The sequence below is a fragment of the Salmo salar genome, chromosome ssa02 (assembly GCF_905237065.1).
Source record: "Salmo salar chromosome ssa02, Ssal_v3.1, whole genome shotgun sequence".
Taxonomy (NCBI): Eukaryota; Metazoa; Chordata; class Actinopteri; order Salmoniformes; family Salmonidae; genus Salmo; species Salmo salar.
The window spans coordinates 89,592,017-89,612,040 of NC_059443.1; the positions used below are offsets into that span (position 1 = coordinate 89,592,017).

Genomic DNA, 20,024 nt, shown 5'->3' on the forward strand with positions numbered 1-20,024 from the left:
TGTCCTTCTAGTTCCCACAGTGCAGCAATATCTAACAATGAATATCTAACAATTTCACAACAAATACCTAATACACACAAATCTAAGGTAAGGAATGGAATTAGGAATATATAAATATATGGATAAACAATGTCAGAGCAGCATAGACTGAGATACAGTTTATACATATGAGATGAGAAATGATATGTAAACATTATTAAAGGGCCAATGATTTCATGATGCCTGTTTAACAGTCTGATGGCCTGGAGATAGAAGCTGTTTTTCAGCCTCTCTGTGTTAGTGATGCCTGTTTAACAGTCTGATGGCCTGGAGATAGAAGCTGTTTTTCAGTCTTTCGGTCCCAGCTTTGATGCACCTGTACTGATCTCGCCTTCTGAATGATAGCGGGTGAACAGGCAGTGGCTCGGGTAATAACAAAGAACATGTATGTATGCCTGGGGGGAAATTCACTTTCATACAGCCAAAAGTGGTGAGAAATTACAGCAATACCAGTGGACAATTTGCACTAATGTAGATAAACATAGATGGAACATATTCCCTTTTGCTGACGTGATGAACCGCTAAGGGCCCATAAATATTTACCATCTAAACCATGTGTGACCTCTCACCTCTCTGGCTGTAGAAGTGTTCTTCCTAACCAGTCCCTCAACAGCTCTCTGACTGAGCTCCACCCTCACTGGGTCTTCAGAGGAGAGGAAGGCTGAGGAGGGATGGAAGGATGAATGGATCAGTCAATAAATTGTAGAGCTGCTGTCTGACAAAATCACTATTTTAGTAGTTCATTAAAGTAAATAAGGCTTTATGACTGCTGAATACCAACTATCAATCACTTAGATCATGTATTTTCAGGTAGAGATACATCCTTGGGACGTCCCTATCCTGTTGAATTTGACATTTAAAATGGTTAAGGTAGGGGGTTAAGGTTAGGGTTTAGGATAGGGATGTCCCAAGGATCCCAGATAGCAATGACCATTGTGCATTCTTCTGTCTCTTTTACATAGCAGGTGATGGGTTCTGACTTCTGAACTTGAAAATATGAAATATCCTTATTAGGTGAAATTGAATGAAACAATAATGTATGTTGATGCTAATATGATGTACAATATTCCATTATGTTTCTATATGATAACAATACAGTAATATATTTAATATGATGTACAATATTCCATGATGTTTCTATCTGATAACAATAGAGTAATATATTTAATATGATGTAGAATATTCCATGATGTTTCTATCTGATAACAATAGAGTAATATATTTAATATGATGTACAATATTCCATGATGTTTCTATATGATAACAATAGAGTAATATATTTAATATGATGTACAATATTCCATGATGTTTCTATATGATAATAGAGTAATATATTTAATATGATGTACAATATTCCATGATGTTTCTATATGATAACAATACAGTAATATATTTAATATGCCATATACTATTTTTTAACAGTTTCACTAATTAATTTTAATTAACTTCATTATTATGATTGAACATCAGTTCATCGTCTCACCTCATACTGTATTGGAGCAGCAGCAGCTGACTGCCCAGTTCAACATCAGTTCACCGTCTCACCTCATACTGTATTGGAGCAGCAGCAGCTGACTGCCCAGTTCAACATCAGTTCACCGTCTCACCTCATACTGTATTGAAGCAGCAGCAGCTGACTGCCCGGTTCAACATCAGTTCACCGTCTCACCTCATACTGTATTGGAGCAGCAGCAGCTGACTGCCCGGTTCAACATCAGTTCACCGTCTCACCTCATACTGTATTGGAGTAGCAGCAGCTGACTTGATCGTTGATGCTAATCATCATGTTTGAATCTGAGAGTAAATAGAGCCGACTACAACTCTAAAAATGAAGGGTTCAACTGGAGTTGTTCTCAGATCCCCTAAGAACCGTAGGGTTCTTGGTCAATGAAAAACAGCCCCAAAAGGTTCTTCAAAGAACTTGTTAGAAGGTGGGTTCATCGAGGAACCTCCGTTGTTGCTGGACTTCTTCCGGGAACTTCGCAATTACAACTGAAAACGATGGTGACAAGTTTGGATGCGACAACAGTTAAAAAGGTTAAGTTGGGTTGATGTTTGGCTCTGAATATGTCTCGAAATAATTTATTATAATAATATAACATACTAATAATGAATAATGAAGACAATGATGGTTTTCTGTGAATATCTTCCATAACGTTACTATAGTTAATGAATGTAAATATTAGAAAGCCGGGTTTGACCGTCGGTGTTGTATGAGCTACAGTACAGTACCGTTAGGTAGCTAGCTAACGTTATGTCCTAACTAGGCACAACTAGGTTTGGATTATTTCCTCAACTATATTCTTTCCCATATATTGTATATAGTTTCCGTAAAGCCAACATGGCTTTACACTCTCATTAATGTAAGTTTCCAATCTAGAGCAGTTCTCGCTTTTGTGATAGTTAACGAAGCCAACGTTAGCTAGTTCATTAAATAACTAACTAACTAACTAACTAACTAACTAACTAAGGACGATGACGTGTCCAGACGAGATGTTACAACGAACTGAATCGTCAATGGAGGTTTTCCTCTTTATATAGCCTGCTACAGCATGCAATACTATTAACTCACAAGGGGGCATAACGTTACATGTACAATACTATCCCATTTTGGAAACGTTACATGTACAATACTATCCCATTTTGGAAACGTTACATGTACAATACTATCCCATTTTGGAAACGTTACATGGACAATACTATCCCATTTTGGAAACGTTACATGTACAATACTATCCCATTTTGGAAATGTTACATGTACAATACTATCCCATTTTGGAGACGTTACATGTACAATACTATCCCATTTTGGAAACGTTACATGTACAATACTATCCCATTTTGGAAACGTTACATGTACAATACTATCCCATTTTGGAAACGTTACATGTACAATACTATCCCATTTTGGAAACATTACATGTACAATACTATCCCATTTTGGAGACGTTACATGTACAATACTATCCCATTTTGGAAACGTTACATGTACAATACTATCCCATTTTGGAAACATTACATGTACAATACTATCCCATTTTGGAAACGTTACATGTACAATACTATCCCATTTTGGAAATGTTACATGTACAATACTATCCCATTTTGGAAACATTACATGTACAATACTATCCCATTTTGGAGACGTTACATGTACAATACTATCCCATTTTGGAAACGTTACATGTACAATACTATCCCATTTTGGAAACATTACATGTCCGCACCCTTGTGGAGGGAATTTAATATCTTAGATGGTAGCTGTAGATGGGATTCAAATGCATAATGGTATTAATACAGTGACTAGACTACCTCTTTTGTATAAATGCCCTTCAGAATCCAAACACTGTATTGCCACGCAACAAAATGTTGCGTATAATCTTTCAAGTCAGCCTGATAAAATATTGAACAATAAGTGTACAAAGATATCTAGAAATGTGATATTAGGCCTGTATGACAGTACTGTTACTGTATGGCAGTACTGTATTGGCTAGTGCTTTCTCCAATATGTTCTTCTATTTTACATTACATTGTATGTTGATGCCATTTATCTTTCAATATTTATTTAATATATATATTAATGATTGTAAGACTTTTCTTTGACACATTTTCTCTTTCTTTGAAACTCTTATAGGACAGAACATGGACACAATGCAATTGGGATCAAGAAGAAGGTACAGATATGTTGTAGGACAGCTGCATTTGAAGTGTACATTTAACCTACATAGCAGTCAATACAAACTGAAATCTATTTGCGTACAAATGTGTGCAAATTATCTTTTCAGATCTTCTCAGAAATGAATCAAGTCCATGGAATGGATATAGACAAAAAGAGAACTCAAGGACTATCAGAGGTAGAGAGGCGAGGCAGGGGTGAGGACATCATCCTGCTATTTTGACAGTCCCTGAAGGACAATACAGAAGAGGGATTTGCTCTTATTCCTTCCCTTTCTCTAATGTATTTTCTAGTAAAATTAGCAAGTGTAGTACGATGCTTTACTTTACTAGGACTGGAGACCACAGCAGCGATCCTGCTCTTGCCCTACCTCTTCCATGAGGACAAGGTCCGTGACAAGGTATGTCTATGCACCAATCATCTGTTTCTTCATAAACATAGGTGTGCATGCTTATATAAAACTACAGCTGAACATTTGTTATGTTCTTTGTTAATTGTGTGTGTATTAATCTTTTCTTACTTTTGTTGACACAGATTTCACCGCTCTTCACTCCTTTACTGCACATCGGTGGAAATCCATTTCACCATGAGAGTGAAATCCCGCTGGCCTTTGATGGGGAGAACATCCAGGCCCTTGAGGACGCCCCCATGGGACTTGGAGCTCTGCTACGGCTGGATTTTTTATTTTCCCTTAAATTTCCCAAAAATGTCAGAAAAACACTTATGTTGTTAAGTTACTGTGTTCTGGGGATCAGAGAAGTTGGGGTGAAGTTACCAGGGCCGGTCATAAAGATGGAAAACTTCCTAACATAACTAAGTGGATACGATATACACACTAAAGCTGAAAAATCTGTATCTTGCATCAAGTCTACAATATTGTTAGTTGACCTATGATTCATTTTTAATGTTGTTTTTATAGTACATCATTATACAAAGAAATGTATTATTAATTATGGTCTGACATGTCTGCAGAAATGTTGCAATATTGTAATATGTTTTGTTTGGTAAATATTAATTCATATTTGTGGTGGCACTAAAATAAACAATGCATTATTTAAATCCATATTGTCAATATTATTATTAAAATATGTTTTTTATAATAGAGGGAGGGTGGACAGGGAGTTTAAAAAAATGAACCCCAAAAGGTTCTTTGAGGAACCATGATAAGGGGTTCTTCAAATAACTTATAGGGGTTCCCCCACAGTTCCAATTTGAAGAACCCCTACAGGATACTCCAGGAACCTTTACTTTTTAGAGTGTATATTGATAAAAGTCACCTTGTCCGAGAGACATTTACATAGTTATACACAGACCAATTTGGGATGACAATTTTAGGGCGAAATAGCAGCCACAACAGACAGACCTGATATGGACCATAATTCGACGTCTTTGGACGTCATGTGCTGACTGGGTATGACCAAAGTTATAGGGATTCCTCGTGCACCATTTACCCAGGACGTCAGGAGCGGTCACCAAGTCAAGATTCATATCGCCAAATGTGGTGGTTAATTTCTTTAATATCAAATGAGAAGAGAAACTTATCACACAAGTCAGAGTTATACTTAAACGAAATCTTTATTCACTTATTAATAAGGGAGCAGGTCAATACAACACACATACAAAATTAATCGATTGGGTGCTCTGCGATAATGATGGCTGGTCGACGAATCACCCCCGGATGATTCATTGAGAGCCACAATACAAAAGTACAAAGGTCTTTTACAGCCAAGATACACCCCTTTCAACCTACATGACCAACAACAGATGTATAGAACGGGTCACAAGGTTAAGATTTGTATGAAAGATACTTATAATTCTCAGCAGACAGTATCTGCTGTAAAAACAGTACTCTTTGTGTAGAGATCAGGGTCTGGCCCTGGGCTCATCTCTCCCTGGTACCATATAGAACAGAAACATTAACTCATGCTCTGGAATGCGGTCTCTTTAGGTTTTATCACCCAAAAGACATTGTAAATCTCCTGTCAGTGTTTTCTCCCAGAGGCCCATCCTCAGTAGAACACACAGACACTATAGTTCTAAGAACCCTCTATTCTGTTGCATAAAACAACCATTTGATGCAATGAAAGTATTATAACATAATGTTGTATTTTTGCTCACAGTGTGCACTGAAAGTTGACTAGTAACAACAACTGGGACCTAAAAGACACCCACCATGAGACCCACTAAATCTGCCCAAGAAGAGACAAACAAAAGAAAAACCCACACCAAACTTAAAGACAGGAAGCAAACCAAAAAGGTGGAGCAACTAAAGGTGTTGACTCTCCACATGTATCAAGACAACTGGAGCACTGGGCCAGACACTCTTAAATAGAACCTGGACCAGCTCAGGTGAAACACCTTCCCACTAACGAGATGGACAATTCAGCACAGGTGTAACACATACTGACTAACGAGGTGACACCAATCAGTGCGTCCTACGTGCTAACGAGCTAGACGCGCTAACGGAGCTAGACGTGCTAAAGATCTATACGTGCTAACGAGCTAGACGTGTTAACGAGCTAGACGTGCTAAAGTCCAACCTCAAAACATAAATGGAAAAACCAAAGCCTGTAACACCTTCCCCCTTAAGACAACAAATATATCCTATATTTTTGTTGGACAAGTTTGCTCACCATCAACAGAAAACAACTTCCATTTCTCATTATAATAAACTACAATGCTTCACCTTCACCAATATAAACATGGTGTCTACTGGCTGTCAACAATTAAAAACACGAAAAAACACATTTCTTTTTAAATAATAATATACAATCGTATTATTTTTTTTCTCCTTTTTCTTACAATAGAATCCTAAAACTCACTAGCTTCTAGAACTCTCGTCCCCTTGGAAGGAACCCAAAAATAAACTCAAACCAAATTGTATTATATATGCGCAGAATACAACAGGTGTAGACCTGTAGACCTAACAGTGAAATGCTGACTTACGAGCCCCTATCCAACAGTGCAGTTTCAAAAACATACAGAAAAGAATAAGAGATAAAACTAATCTCCAACACGGAAAAACGTGTCAAAATAAATTGTGATCCATGGTAACACACTGGTTAAACGCAAAACACAAATCTTTTTGACTGCCCACCCTTGAGACAATCAGAAACCAAGTTGTCCTTACCACAGACATGTCTGATTTCAAGAGGAAACTCCTGCAATATCTGTAGTAACTTTCCACCTCACTACAGAGCTTCTCTCTCTTTTCAGGGTTCACTAGATAGGCATGTTGTTGGATCGGGGCCCAGTCCCCAATGTCATGCTCTAGTACATTTGGGTTGGCACATCTGAGAATGAACCCTGATATTCTAAAAGCAGGATAACAATGTCAATATAATTGTACCCAAAAATTGTCAGTTGGTTGCATGAATAAGTATTACATGAATTGTAAATATGAAATATCAAAACCAAATGTACACCCCTTTGTTAATACATATTGACAATAATGAACCTAATGGTGAGGCATGAAATAATAAATAAAAAAAATCGGATTTTGTCAGGCTGAATGTTTGAAATTTTTTACATTTTAGTCATTTAGCAGACGCTCTTATCCAGAGCGACTTACAGTAGTGAATACATACATTTCATAAAAATCAAAAAGTACTTTTAAATTTTTTTTAAAATATGAGGTGATTTGAGTCATGATTCTTCAGTAGTGGAATAAAGACAATTAGCAGTTGAATGTTGTAAAGAAATACTGGAGTGATGTGGGATTGTTAATAAAATGTATTATAGACCAATTTATTATACTGCGTCCATGTGTATAGGCTGCAAGTACATTGAAATGAAGCTGTTTTCAAGTCATTGAAAAAATGACCGGAAAATACATCTTATTCAACTTTCACTTTCAACTACAACCGAACATATATTGGAAGTAGGGCATAGTCTTATTTTCAACGTCTTTTCAATAACATTTTGCTAAATGAGAATAGTGCAATGTCAAAACACAGTTTTAACGTGTCCAAATCAATAACCAATATGTAGAAACAGTTTGTGATAAATTGAAAACCTAAACATTTTGAAGTGTTGCATTTTGATTCAAGTGGGTCACCAACATGGTAAGTGTAACACATTTTTTTTAGTCATTTTTTGTTAAATCTCATAAATAGTAACTCTTCCAACTCAGAGCCTGGATTTTCCCCCTGAGGATAATATCCATATCATGTTGAAATCAATAGAACAGGGGCAAACGTTTAGGGTTCTACATTGTGACATCATTAAAATACTCCTACTACAATGTTAAAACATTCTACATTGTGACATCATTAAAATACTCCTACTACAATGTTAAAACATTCTACATTCTGATATTATTTCATCGATATCATGAAACAACTCCTTCATGTATTTTCTGATGTTTAATCAGAGATCTTTTATCAGAGTATCTCTTCCCACATTGATCACAGCCATGAGGTTTCTCTCCTGTGTGTGTTCTCTGGTGAATAGTTAGATAGCATGATGTAGAAAAACTCTTCCCACATTGATCACAGCTATAAGATTTCTCTCTTGTGTGTGTCCGCTGGTGTACTATCAGGCTGCTTGGGTGAGATAAACTCTTCCCACATTGATCACAGCTATAAGGTTTCTCTCCAGTGTGTGTTCTCTGGTGTTTAGTTAGACAGCTAGATGTAGTAAAACTCTTCCCACATTGATCACAGCTAAAAGGTTTCTCTCCAGTATGTATTCTCTGGTGTGATTTCAGGGTTTGTAGGCCAATAAAACTCTTCCCACATTGATCACAGCCATAAGGTTTCTCTCCTGTGTGTGTTCTCTGGTGTATAGTTAGACAGCTAGATGAAGTAAAACTCTTCCCACATTGATCACAGCTGTAAGGTTTCTCTCCTGTGTGTCCCCGCTGGTGTACTATCAGGTTGCTTAGCTGAGTAAAACTCTTCCCACATTGATCACAGCCATAAGGTTTCTCTCCAGTGTGTGTTCTCTGGTGTGATTTCAGGGTTTGTAGCAGAATAAATCTCTTCCCACATTGATCACAGCCGTAAGGTTTCTCTCCTGTGTGTGTTCTCTGGTGTATTGTTAGATAGCTAGATGTAGTAAAACTCTTCCCACATTGATCACAGCTATAAAGTTTCTCTCCTGTGTGTGTTCTCTGGTGTATAGTTAGATTGCTAGATGTAGTAAAACTCTTCCCACATTGATCACAGCCGTAAGGTTTCTCTCCTGTGTGAATTCTTTGATGTATTTTAAGGTTTGATGAAGAGTTGAATCTTTTCCCACAGTCAGAGCAGCAGTGAGATTTCTTCCCTGTGGGTCTCTGCTGGTGTTTCTTGAGTAGTTCTGATCTGGAGAGACTCTTCCCTGCCTCTTCAGCATCATGATGTTGTTGAGGCTCCCCAGAGGATCCACGATAGTCCCGTCTCTCTCCTGTGTGAACAACAAAGTCAGACAGATGGTTAAAGGCCCACAACAGCAGAAATCCACTATTTATTTGAGGTAAAGGGTGATGCCCAGAGCGTACCCATGAAACTGTACAACAATTGACATCTGTTAAATTTTAAAATTAAGACAGTCAAGATAGCAACAATAGTCAGATTTACTCTTGTTTTCACAGAAGTAACATCGATGAATAGGCTAGAAATAAGTTAAAGTTGTTAAAATCCTAAGCAGTGTGCCAGATGACTTTTGGTCTCCAATAAAGGCCTTTTTCTGTGTTTGCTAAAATTGCAGCACGAGGGCGATGCACACACAATATGGTTGCAGAAACACCTCCCTGCTAATGAGGAAACCACTAGTTATGAATGTAGTATATCTGGTAATGAGGAAACCACTAGTTATGGATGTAGTATATCTGGTAATGAGGAAACCACTAGTTATGGATGTAGTATATCTGGTAATGAGGAAACCACTAGTTATGGATGTAGTATATCTGGTAATGAGGAAACCACTAGTTATGGATGTAGTATATCTGGTAATGAGGAAACCACTAGTTATGGATGTAGTATATCTGGTAATGAGGAAACCACTAGTTATGGATGTAGTATATCTGGTAATGAGGAAACCACTAGTTATGGATGTAGTATATCTGGTAATGAGGAAACCGATAGTTATGGATGTAGTATATCTGGTAATGAGGAAACCACTAGTTATGGATGTAGTATATCTGCTAATGAAGAAACCACTAGTTATGGATGTAGTATATCTGGTAATGAGGAAACCACTAGTTATGGATGTAGTATATCTGCTAATGAGGAAACCACTAGATATGGATGTAGTATATCTGGTAATGAGGAAACCACTAGTTATGGATGTAGTGTATCTGGTAATGAGGAAACCACTAGTTATGGATGTGGTATATCTGGTAATGAGGAAACCACTAGTTATGGATATAGTATATCTGGTAACGAGGAAACCACTAGTTATGGATGTAGTGTATCTGGTCATGAGGAAACCACTAGTTATGGATGTAGTATATCTGCCTGGAGCAAAAATGGTGAGCGAAGATTTAGATTTTCACAATGTATTCTGAATATTACAGCACAAGATCAGGAGTGCTACTCAAGGAAACTCACATTAAGTTCTGTGTCTATTCACTAATTCACCACCGTGGGGGAAAACTCAGGGGAGTTCTCATAGGCTGACAGCAAAAATAGCCTCCATTTACAGGTTGCTTATGAGTGTATTTCCCACTACTTTAAGATTATAATTGTAAGGCTCGCTTGAATCACCTGCTTAATATGTTTGTGTTATTGTCGCAAATCAACTGCTTTATACTTAAAAAATACTTCAACCAGTAAAATGCTCTTTGGCTAGCTTTGCCATCAGCCTGACAATAAGGGTTTGTACACTAAGTGTTTAACAAATTGGCCCATAACTTCACCTAACAACAACATAGACCTACTGTAGGACCCATAACTTCACCTAACAACAACATAGACCTAGGACTATAAATCATTTCATATTTCATGTGAAACATGGTAACTAAAATGTCTTTGTCATGACATTTCATAACCAGATAATTTTATGAATAATCCCACTAGGCTACTCTGTAATGTGTTGTCATTCTAAATGTCCTGAATAAAGGAAAATAGCTCTGTGTGTTGTACAATAGCCTATCCATCAAGGAACAGTTCTCTACACATTATGAGCTAAGTATCTCTGTGGACTAACGGACTAACACGGGCTAACGGACTAACACTTGAAGCATCAGTACAGTTCAAGTTTTGCACATACAGTTGATTTTATTAAACACGTGGGGTGTGTCTATATGAACAAATACGCGTCATAACATTTCAACCAATCAATTAGTAGAAAGAAAATACTTAAAAAAAAAAAAAATCTGCCCTAGAACATACAACATGCTCTCATTCAGACCCCTTTTAAGCATTTTGTTACATTACGTTACAACCTTATTCTAAAATGGAAACATTATTTTTAAATGATCAATCTTCAGACAATACCTCATAATGACATCACAATACCCCATAAAAGTGAGAGAAAGTTTAGAATTACCAGTAGGTTGTATCTCTCTAGGCCATGCCAGTAGACTACAGTAGGTTGTATCTCTCTAGGTCATGCCAGTAGGCTACAGTAGGTTGTATCTCTCTAGGTGATGCCAGTAGGCTACAGTAGGTTGTATCTCTCTAGGTCATGCCAGTAGGCTACAGTAGGTTGTATCTCTCTAGGTCATGCCAGTAGGTTACAGTAGGTTGTAACTCTCTAGGTCATGCCAGTAGGCTACAGTAGGTTGTAACTCTCTAGGTCATGCCAGTAGGTTGTAACTCTCTAGGTCATGCCAGTAGGTTGTAACTCTCTAGGTCATGCCAGTAGGTTGTAACTCTCTAGGTCATGCCAGTAGGTTACAGTAGGTTGTAACTCTAGGTCATGCCAGTAGGCTACAGTAGGTTGTATCTCTCTAGGTCATGCCAGTAGGTTGTATCTCTCTAGGCCATGCCAGTAGGTTACAGTAGGTTGTATCTCTCTAGGTCATGCCAGTAAGTTACAGTAGGTTGTACCTCTCTAGGTCATGCCAGTAGGTTACAGTAGGTTGTACCTCTCTAGGTCATGCCAGTAGGCTACAGTAGGTTGTACCTCTCTAGGTCATGCCAGTAGGCTACAGTAGGTTGTACCTCTCTAGGTCATGCCAGTAGGCTACAGTAGGTTGTATCTCTCTAGGTCATGCCAGTAGGTTACAGTAGGTTGTACCTCTCTAGGTCATGCCAGTAGGTTACAGTAGGTTGTAACTCTCTAGGTCATGCCAGTAGGTTGTAACTCTCTAGGTCATGCCAGTAGGTTGTAACTCTCAGATCATGCCAGTAGGCTACAGTAGGTTGTATCTCTCTAGGTCATGCCAGTAGGCTACAGTAGGTTGTATCTATCTAGGTCATGCCAGTAGGCTACAGTAGGTTGTATCTATCTAGGTCATGCCAGTAGGCTACAGTAGGTTGTATCTCTCTAGGTCATGCCAGTAGGCTACAGTAGGTTGTATCTCTCTAGATCATGCCAGTAGGCTACAGTAGGTTGTATCTCTCTAGGTCATGCCAGTAGGCTACAGTAGGTTGTATCTCTCTAGGTCATGCCAGTAGGCTACAGTAGGTTGTATCTCTCTAGGTCATGCCAGTAGGCTACAGTAGGTTGTAACTCTCTAGGTCATGCCAATAGGTTACAGTAGGTTGTATCTCTAGGTCATGCCAGTAGGTTACAGTAGGATGTAACTCTCTAGATCATGCCAGTAGGTTACAGTAGGTTGTAACTCTCTAGGTCATGCCAGTAGGTTACAGTAGGTTGTATCTCTCTAGGTCATGCCAGTAGTTTACAGTAGGTTGTATCTCTCTCAGTCATGCCAGTAGGATACAGTAGGTTGTATCTCTAGGTCATGCCAGTAGTTACAGTAGGTTGTAACTCTCTAGGTCATGCCAGTAGGTTACAGTAGGTTGTAACTCTGTAGGTCATGCCAGTAGGTTAGAGTAGGTTGTAACTCTCTAGGTCATGCCAGTAGGCTACAGTAGGTTGTAACTCTCTAGGTCATGCCAGTAGGTTACAGTAGTCAGTAACTCTCTAGGTCATGCCAGTAGGCTACAGTAGGTTGTATCTCTCTAGGTCATGCCAGTAGGTTACATCTCTCTAGGTCATGCCAGTAGGTTACAGTAGGTTGTATCTCTCTAGGTCATGCCAGTAGGTTACAGTAGGTTGTATCTCTCTAGGTCATGCCAGTAGGTTACAGTAGGTTGTATCTCTCTAGGTCATGCCAGTAGGTTACATCTCTCTAGGTCATGCCAGTAGGTTACAGTAGGTTGTATCTCTCTAGGTCATGCCAGTAGGTTACAGTAGTCAGTAACTCTCTAGGTCATGCCAGTAGGTTACAGTAGGTTGTATCTCTCTAGGTCATGCCAGTAGGTTACAGTAGGTTGTATCCAAGTGGAAACAATTATCAACCCAATGTGGAAAGTGTTTAATTTGGTCAACAACAAAATGAATGGCATATTTGCTACGTGAGGTTTACTTGATCTAACAGAAGTTTCGTAATGATTAAGTTGTTATGTGGACACGTGACATACCGACAACTTTGATAAAACACTATTGGAGTTGTCTCCAGATCGCTATGCATATTCATCACTACATGCCGTGGCCCTCAGTCTGCGGTCAGCAGATAGACCCTTCTCAAATATATATGTTAAGTCACTTTTTGGAAACGGAACGGAGAAAACAAGGGGTAGCTTATCTCTACGTCGTCTGATTCTAGACATATCAGTCATCATCCCAGGGCCCTCCGTTGAAGAGGTATTGACGAGCCAACTCCGAATATCCAAAGTTAAAAACTAATTGAAGGCGGTACTTACTGGTGTTAATCAGATCTCCTATCTCCTCCTCTTCATCTTCCAATGTGACAGTAATCTCTCCTTCCTTCTTCACTCCAAAAACAGCATCATCCTCTTCTTCCTCTTGTTTAACTGAAACGTCTTTCTCTACATCTTTCACTGTAACAGCCTCACCCTTTACTTCTTGTTTTACTGTAACATCCTCCTCCTCTTTCACTCTGAACGCATCTTCTTCTTTCACTGAAACGTCTTTGTCTTCTTTCACTGTAACAGCCTCACCCTCTACTTCTTGTTTTACTGTAACATCCTCCTCTTTCTTCTCCTCTTTCACGACAATGTTCAGCCCCAGAGCTTCTTTCTCCGTCCAGCAGACCTCCTCTTCTTTAACAGGAGGGGAGTAGTTTAGGGAGCTCATGTTCGGGGATGTTAGCTAGCTAGCTATCATTAGCGACCAGGCTAATGCGAACTTAACCAGCCAGCTACTATAGCTGACTAATAAACAATAACGTAATATTAAATTAAATAGGTTAACAAGTCGATACGACACAAGTGTGTCTAAAACACAGTAGGTAATATAGACCGAAAGCGTATAAATAGCTTGAATCTTTCGGCTATGTTGGCTAGCAAGCTACCGAGGTGGTTGACGAGCTGTTTATGAAGAACCGTCCACTAGATTATACGTCACGCTGCAGCATCGCCTGAAAGACGCACATCGCCGTCTGCTGACTGGAGGGAAACGCAGTTGAGGATCAGATTTTATATTCAGACTAAGATTATTTTACATGGATTTAATTAAATATTTATATTATATTGAGACATACAAAGACAGGAATGTGGTGATTGATTAGTGAGAATAAAAAATGTTTACTACAGCACATTTAAGGCAGTTTCATTCAGTCAAACAACATATAAATAAGTAGCCAGCTACTGTAGGTCTATACTGCTCCTACATGGTGTAACAATACATCATGTAGATGTATATAATGAACAGACTAGGTCTATACTGATCCTACATGGTGTAACAATACATCATGTAGATGTATATAATGAACAGACTAGGTCTATACTGCTGCTACATGGTGTAACAATACAGTGCATTCGGAAAGTATTCAGACCCTTTCACTTTTTACACATTTTGTTACATTACAGCCTTATTCTAAAATGATTAACTCTACCGTTCAAAAGGTTGGAGTCACTTAGAAATGTTCATGTTTTTGAAAGAAAAACACTTTTTTTGTCCATTAAAATAACATCAAATTGATCTGAAATACAGTGTAGACATTGTTAATGTTGTAAATGACTATTGTAGCTGGAAACAGCTGATTGTTTATGGAATATCTACATAGGCGTACAGAAGTCCATTATCAGCAACCATCACTCCTGTGTTCCAATGCCACGTTGTGTTAGCTAATCCAAGTTTATCATTTTAAAAGGCTAATTGATCATTAGAAAACCCTTTTGCAATTATGTTAGCACAGCTGAAAACTGTTGTGCTGATTTAACAAAGCTTTTGTAAACAGTGTTGTTGCATAACAATCAGGCAGTAGAACAACATTAATCATCACCCTCTTGACCAATCTTCCCTCCCCTTAACATTGGGTGGATTCAGACCCTGTCAGAGTACCAGGTGGACATTGGGTTGATTCAGACCCTGTCAGTGTACCAGGTGGACATTGGGTTGATTCAGACCCTGTCAGTGTACCAGGTGGACATTGGGTTTAATTCAGACCCTGTCAGTGTACCAGGTGGACATTGGGTTGATTCAGACCCTGCCAGTGTACCAGGTGGACATTGGGTTTAATTCAGACCCTGTCAGTGTACCAGGTGGACATTGGGTTTGATTCAGACCCTGTCAGTGTACCAGGTGGACATTGGGTTTGATTCAGACCCTGCCAGTGTACCAGGTGGACATTGGATTTGATTCAGACCCTGCCAGTGTACCAGGTGGACATTGGGTTTGATTCAGACCCTGCCAGTGTACAAGGTGGACATTGGGTTTGATTCAGACCCTGCCAGCATGGCCAGAAATGTATTCCAAGGTCAGTAACTTATAACCACAGAACCACCCCAGACCTTTCATGCATGACTAAAAACACCTAAGTATTAGATTTACTGCCATGGTCTAGTATGTCACTGAATCAGACACCATTCACAATGCTGGCTGAGGTACGAGTAAAACATGACATATTATTTCCTAACCATTCACAATGCTGGCTGAGGTACGAGTAAAACATGAAATATTATTTCCTAACCATTCACAATGCTGGCTGAGGTACGAGTAAAACATGAAATATTATTTCCTAATTGTAAAAAATTCCCCAATCTTTTAAAAAAGATCTGAAATGTCAAGGCTTTAGTTCAGTGGGCTTTTCCATTGTTGAGGAAAGCAGGGGAAGTGTTGTGAGTAACAGAACTGCCTACGGTGTGGGGGAAGGGACGCTGCTCACTGATTGGCTGTAGTGACAAAGGTCCCTCCAAAAATCTATCACTATTCCAACTCAAAATCTCCCCCAAATCTACCACTAATAGGCCAAGCCTCCACAGACCATATCATTTGACATTCAAACATGTCATTTTAAATAGCTAAATTCAATCCAGCTGAGCCTTTTTAACACAGACAGTTGTTCTTGCTGTAAATGTTATGCCTTTGTACAGATCTAAGATCAGTTCTCCTCCACAATGCATATTCAGTACCGGTCAATTGTTTGGACACACCTACAAATTCAATGTTTTTTTCTTTATTTTAACTGTTGTCTAAGTTGGCCTTCCCTGTGGCTCAGTTGGTAGAGCATGGTGTGTGCAACGCCAGGGTTGTGGGTTAGATTCCCACGGGGGGCCAGTACAAAAAAAAAAGAAAATGCATGAAATGTATGCATTCACTACTGTAAGTTGCTCTGGATAAGAGCTTCTGCTAAATAACTAAAATGTAAATGTAAAAAATGTACAATAATAGTGAAGACAACACAACTATGAAGTAACTCATATGGAATCATGTAGTAACCAAAAAAGTGTTAAACAAATCAAAATATATTTTATATTTGAAATTCTTCAAAGTAGCCACCCTTTGCCTTGATGACAGCTTTGCACACTCTTTGCATTCTCTCAACCAGCTTCACCTGGAATGCTTTTCCAACAGTCTTGAAGGAGTTCCCACATATGCTGAGCAATTGTTGGCTGCATTTCCTTCAATCTGCGGTCCGATTCATCCCAAACCATCTCATAGGCATAGTTGTTGTCTTCACAGTTAACTCTAATGAACTTATCTCCTGCAGCAGAAGTAACTCTGGGTCTTCCTTTCCTGTGGCAATCCTCATGAGAGCCAGCTTCATCATAGCGATGGATGGTTTTTGTGACTGCACTTGAAGATTCATTCAAAGTTTTTGAAAGTTTCCGTATTGACTGACCTTCATGTGTTAAAGTAATGACGGACTGTCATTTCTTTTTGCTTATTTGAGCTGTTCTTGCCATAATATAGACAAATAGGGATATCTTCTGTATACCACCCCTACCTTGTCACAACACAACTGATTGGCTCAAATGCATTAAGAAAGAAAGAAATTCCACAAATTAACATTTAACAAGGCACACCTGTAAATTGAAATGCATTCCAGGTGACTACCTCATGGTAGATGATAGGAGATGGTCAAAAGACAAAAGTTTTTTTAATTTTTTTTAAGTCAAAATCAAACATAATAAAAGTACATTTGAATGACACTAAGTGGCAGTGTTTTTACAACTAATGCCGGTTTGCCTGAGGCTGATGCCGTGCAGGTGTTGGAACACATGCATATTCACACACTCTCATTCAAACAAACACATACAAGAACACACACATACATGTAATAGTGCCAGACATGCACAAAAACATATACAGTTGGCATTGCTGTTATGATTTTAGTTGTCCTTGATGTCATTTGTTTTAAATGTATTATTTTGTTTTATAATTGTTTTGCATTGTTGTTTGCTGTTTTCTTCTGTCTTTTCCTTTTTTCTCTTTAGTTCATTCTCTTGGTTGTTGGTGCATTGGGAGGGTTCTTGGAGGTGGGGAATGGAATTAATTGTCTTTTTTTTATCAGGGGGGACTGTGGGAGGGGTCTCGAATGGTTGAGGGACAGCTATTGGGGAACTGTGGGGGGGATCTTGGAGGGTTGAGGGACAGCTATTGGGGAACTGTGGGGGGATCTTGGAGGGTTGAGGGACAGCTATTGGGGAACTGTGGGGGGATCTTGGAGGGTTGAGGGACAGCTATTGGGGAACTGTGGGGGGGGGATCTTGGAGGTTTGAGGGAAAGCTATTGGGGAACTGTGGGGGGGGGGGATCTTGGAGGATTGAGGGAAAGCTATTGGGGAACTGTGGGGGGATCTTGGAGGGTTGAGGGACAGCTATTGGGGAACTGTGGGGGGGGGGGTCTTGGAGGGTTCGGGTTTCACTAGATTGTGATCATGAAAAAGGAAACTATGACATATATTTTATATCACTATCATGCACACGCACCCTCACACATAAGGATGGCTCTGTTGTGGACAGACTGATACATGTTTGATAGTGTCTTGATGCTGTATTGTTTGTCCTTCATGTTCTAATACTTTAATGTTACCCCTTCCTTGTGTTGTTTGTAATAAATAAATAAATAAATAATAATAATAATAATAAATAAATATATATAAATATTAAAATCAGTCGGGGTCTAAACTTACTGTTGAGAGTTAGAATAGAAGAATAGACAAGGTGTAATTTCGAAATGTGCATCAGCAGTTTTTCTCTTGAAAAAAAAAATAAAGAGGTGGGGAAAAGTACATTCTACACAAATGACCTTCATTATATCAAAGAACAAATGTGTGTGCCTGAGGGGAAATTAACTTTCATACAGCCAAAAGGGGTCAGAAGTTATACCAATATCAGTGGACAATTTGCACTGCTGCTGAAACACATCCCCACAGCATGATGCTTCCACCACCATGCTTCACCGTAGGGATGGTGCAAATTTTCCTCCAGACGTGACACTTGGCATTCAGGTCAAAGAGTTCAATCTTAGTTTAATCAGACCAGAGAATCTTGTTTCTCATGGTCTGAGAGTCCTTTAGGTGCCTTTTGGCAAACTCCAAGTGGGCTGTCATATAACTTTTACTGAGGAGTGGCTTTCGTTTGGCCTCTCTACCATAAATGCCTGATTGGTGGAGTGCTGCAGAGATGATGGTCCTTCTGGAATGTTCTCCCATCTCCACAGGAGGAACTCTGGAGCTCTGTCAGAGTGACCATCGGATTCTTGGTCACCTCCCTGACCAAGGCACTTCTCCCCCGATTGCTCAGTTTGGCCAGGCAGCCAGCTAAGGGAAGAGTCTTGGTGGTTCCAAACTTCTTCCATTTCAGAATGATGGAGGCCACTGTGTTCTTGCAGACATTTTTTGGTACCTTTCCCCAGATCTGTGCCTTGACACAATAATGTCTCAGAGCTCTATGGACAATTCCTTTGACCTCATGGCTTGGTTTTTGCTCTGACATGCACTGTGAACCTTATATAGAGAGGTGTGTGCCTTTCTAAATCATGTCCAACCAATTTAGTTTACCAGAGGTGGACTCCAATCAAGTTGTAGAAACATCTCAAGGATGATAAATGGAATCAGGATGCATCTGAACTCAATTTCGAGTCTCATAGCAAAGGGTCTGAATACTTAAGTACATTTGTAAAAATGTCTAAAAACCTGCTTTGGGATTGTGTAGCGTTTTCAACAACAAAAAATGTTAACCTTTATTTAACTAGGCAAGTTAGTTAAGAACAAATTCTTATTTTCAATGACGGCCTATGAACAGTGGGTTAACTGCCTTGTTCAGGGGCAGAACAACAGATTTGTACCTCGTCAGCTCGGGGATTTGAACTTGCAACCTTTTGGTTACTAGTCCAACGCTCTAACCACGAGGCTACCCTCCCGCCGCATTAGCAGTTTTGTACACAGTCATGTGATACGTGGCATAGAAAAGTCCAATCTTAGGAGAGTATATGGGAGGCACTATACTGTGTGTCTGCAGGTGTCTATCTGGTCAAAACCACTGATACAGGTACCCCTCCACCCTCTGGTGGGATTGATCATGTCTACAGAGAAACCTAGATTCAAATACTTAGATTTGTGTGTATTGGGTATATGTTGTGAAATTGTTAGATATTACTTGTTAGATATTACTGCACTGTCGGAGCTAGAAACACAAGCATTTCACTACACCCACCATAATATCTGCTAAACACGTGATGTAACCAATAAAATGTGATTTTGATTTGAAATAAACATCCTATTTATCAATGGTGCTTTTGTCTGGGGTCAAAATGACTCCAAAGGATTTGAATTTGTTAAAAGTCCATATTGATACAGAAACACTAAACCATGATTTAGATGTATTAACAACCAGTTGATTGACAAAGTCATGAAAAATTGGAAGAATTGAATAAAATACATTTTGGCTATGATAAAAGATATGCCTCTGGGGTCAAAATGAACCATGTCAGAAGTATGGTTCAATGCAAATATGTAGTGGGT

The 20,024-nt window shown here is 39.1% G+C and overlaps 1 long non-coding RNA gene and 1 pseudogene across 1 annotated transcript; both read left to right on the forward strand.

Moving 5' to 3' along the window:
- LOC123732742 (zinc finger protein 2 homolog) overlaps positions 1-20,024 on the forward strand; it is a 60,555-nt pseudogene that overhangs the window by 17,107 nt on the left and 23,424 nt on the right.
- Positions 3,875-4,774, forward strand: LOC123732809 (uncharacterized). Its single transcript, XR_006763421.1, has 2 exons — positions 3,875-4,115; positions 4,250-4,774. It is a non-coding gene; the product is annotated as an uncharacterized lncRNA (long non-coding RNA).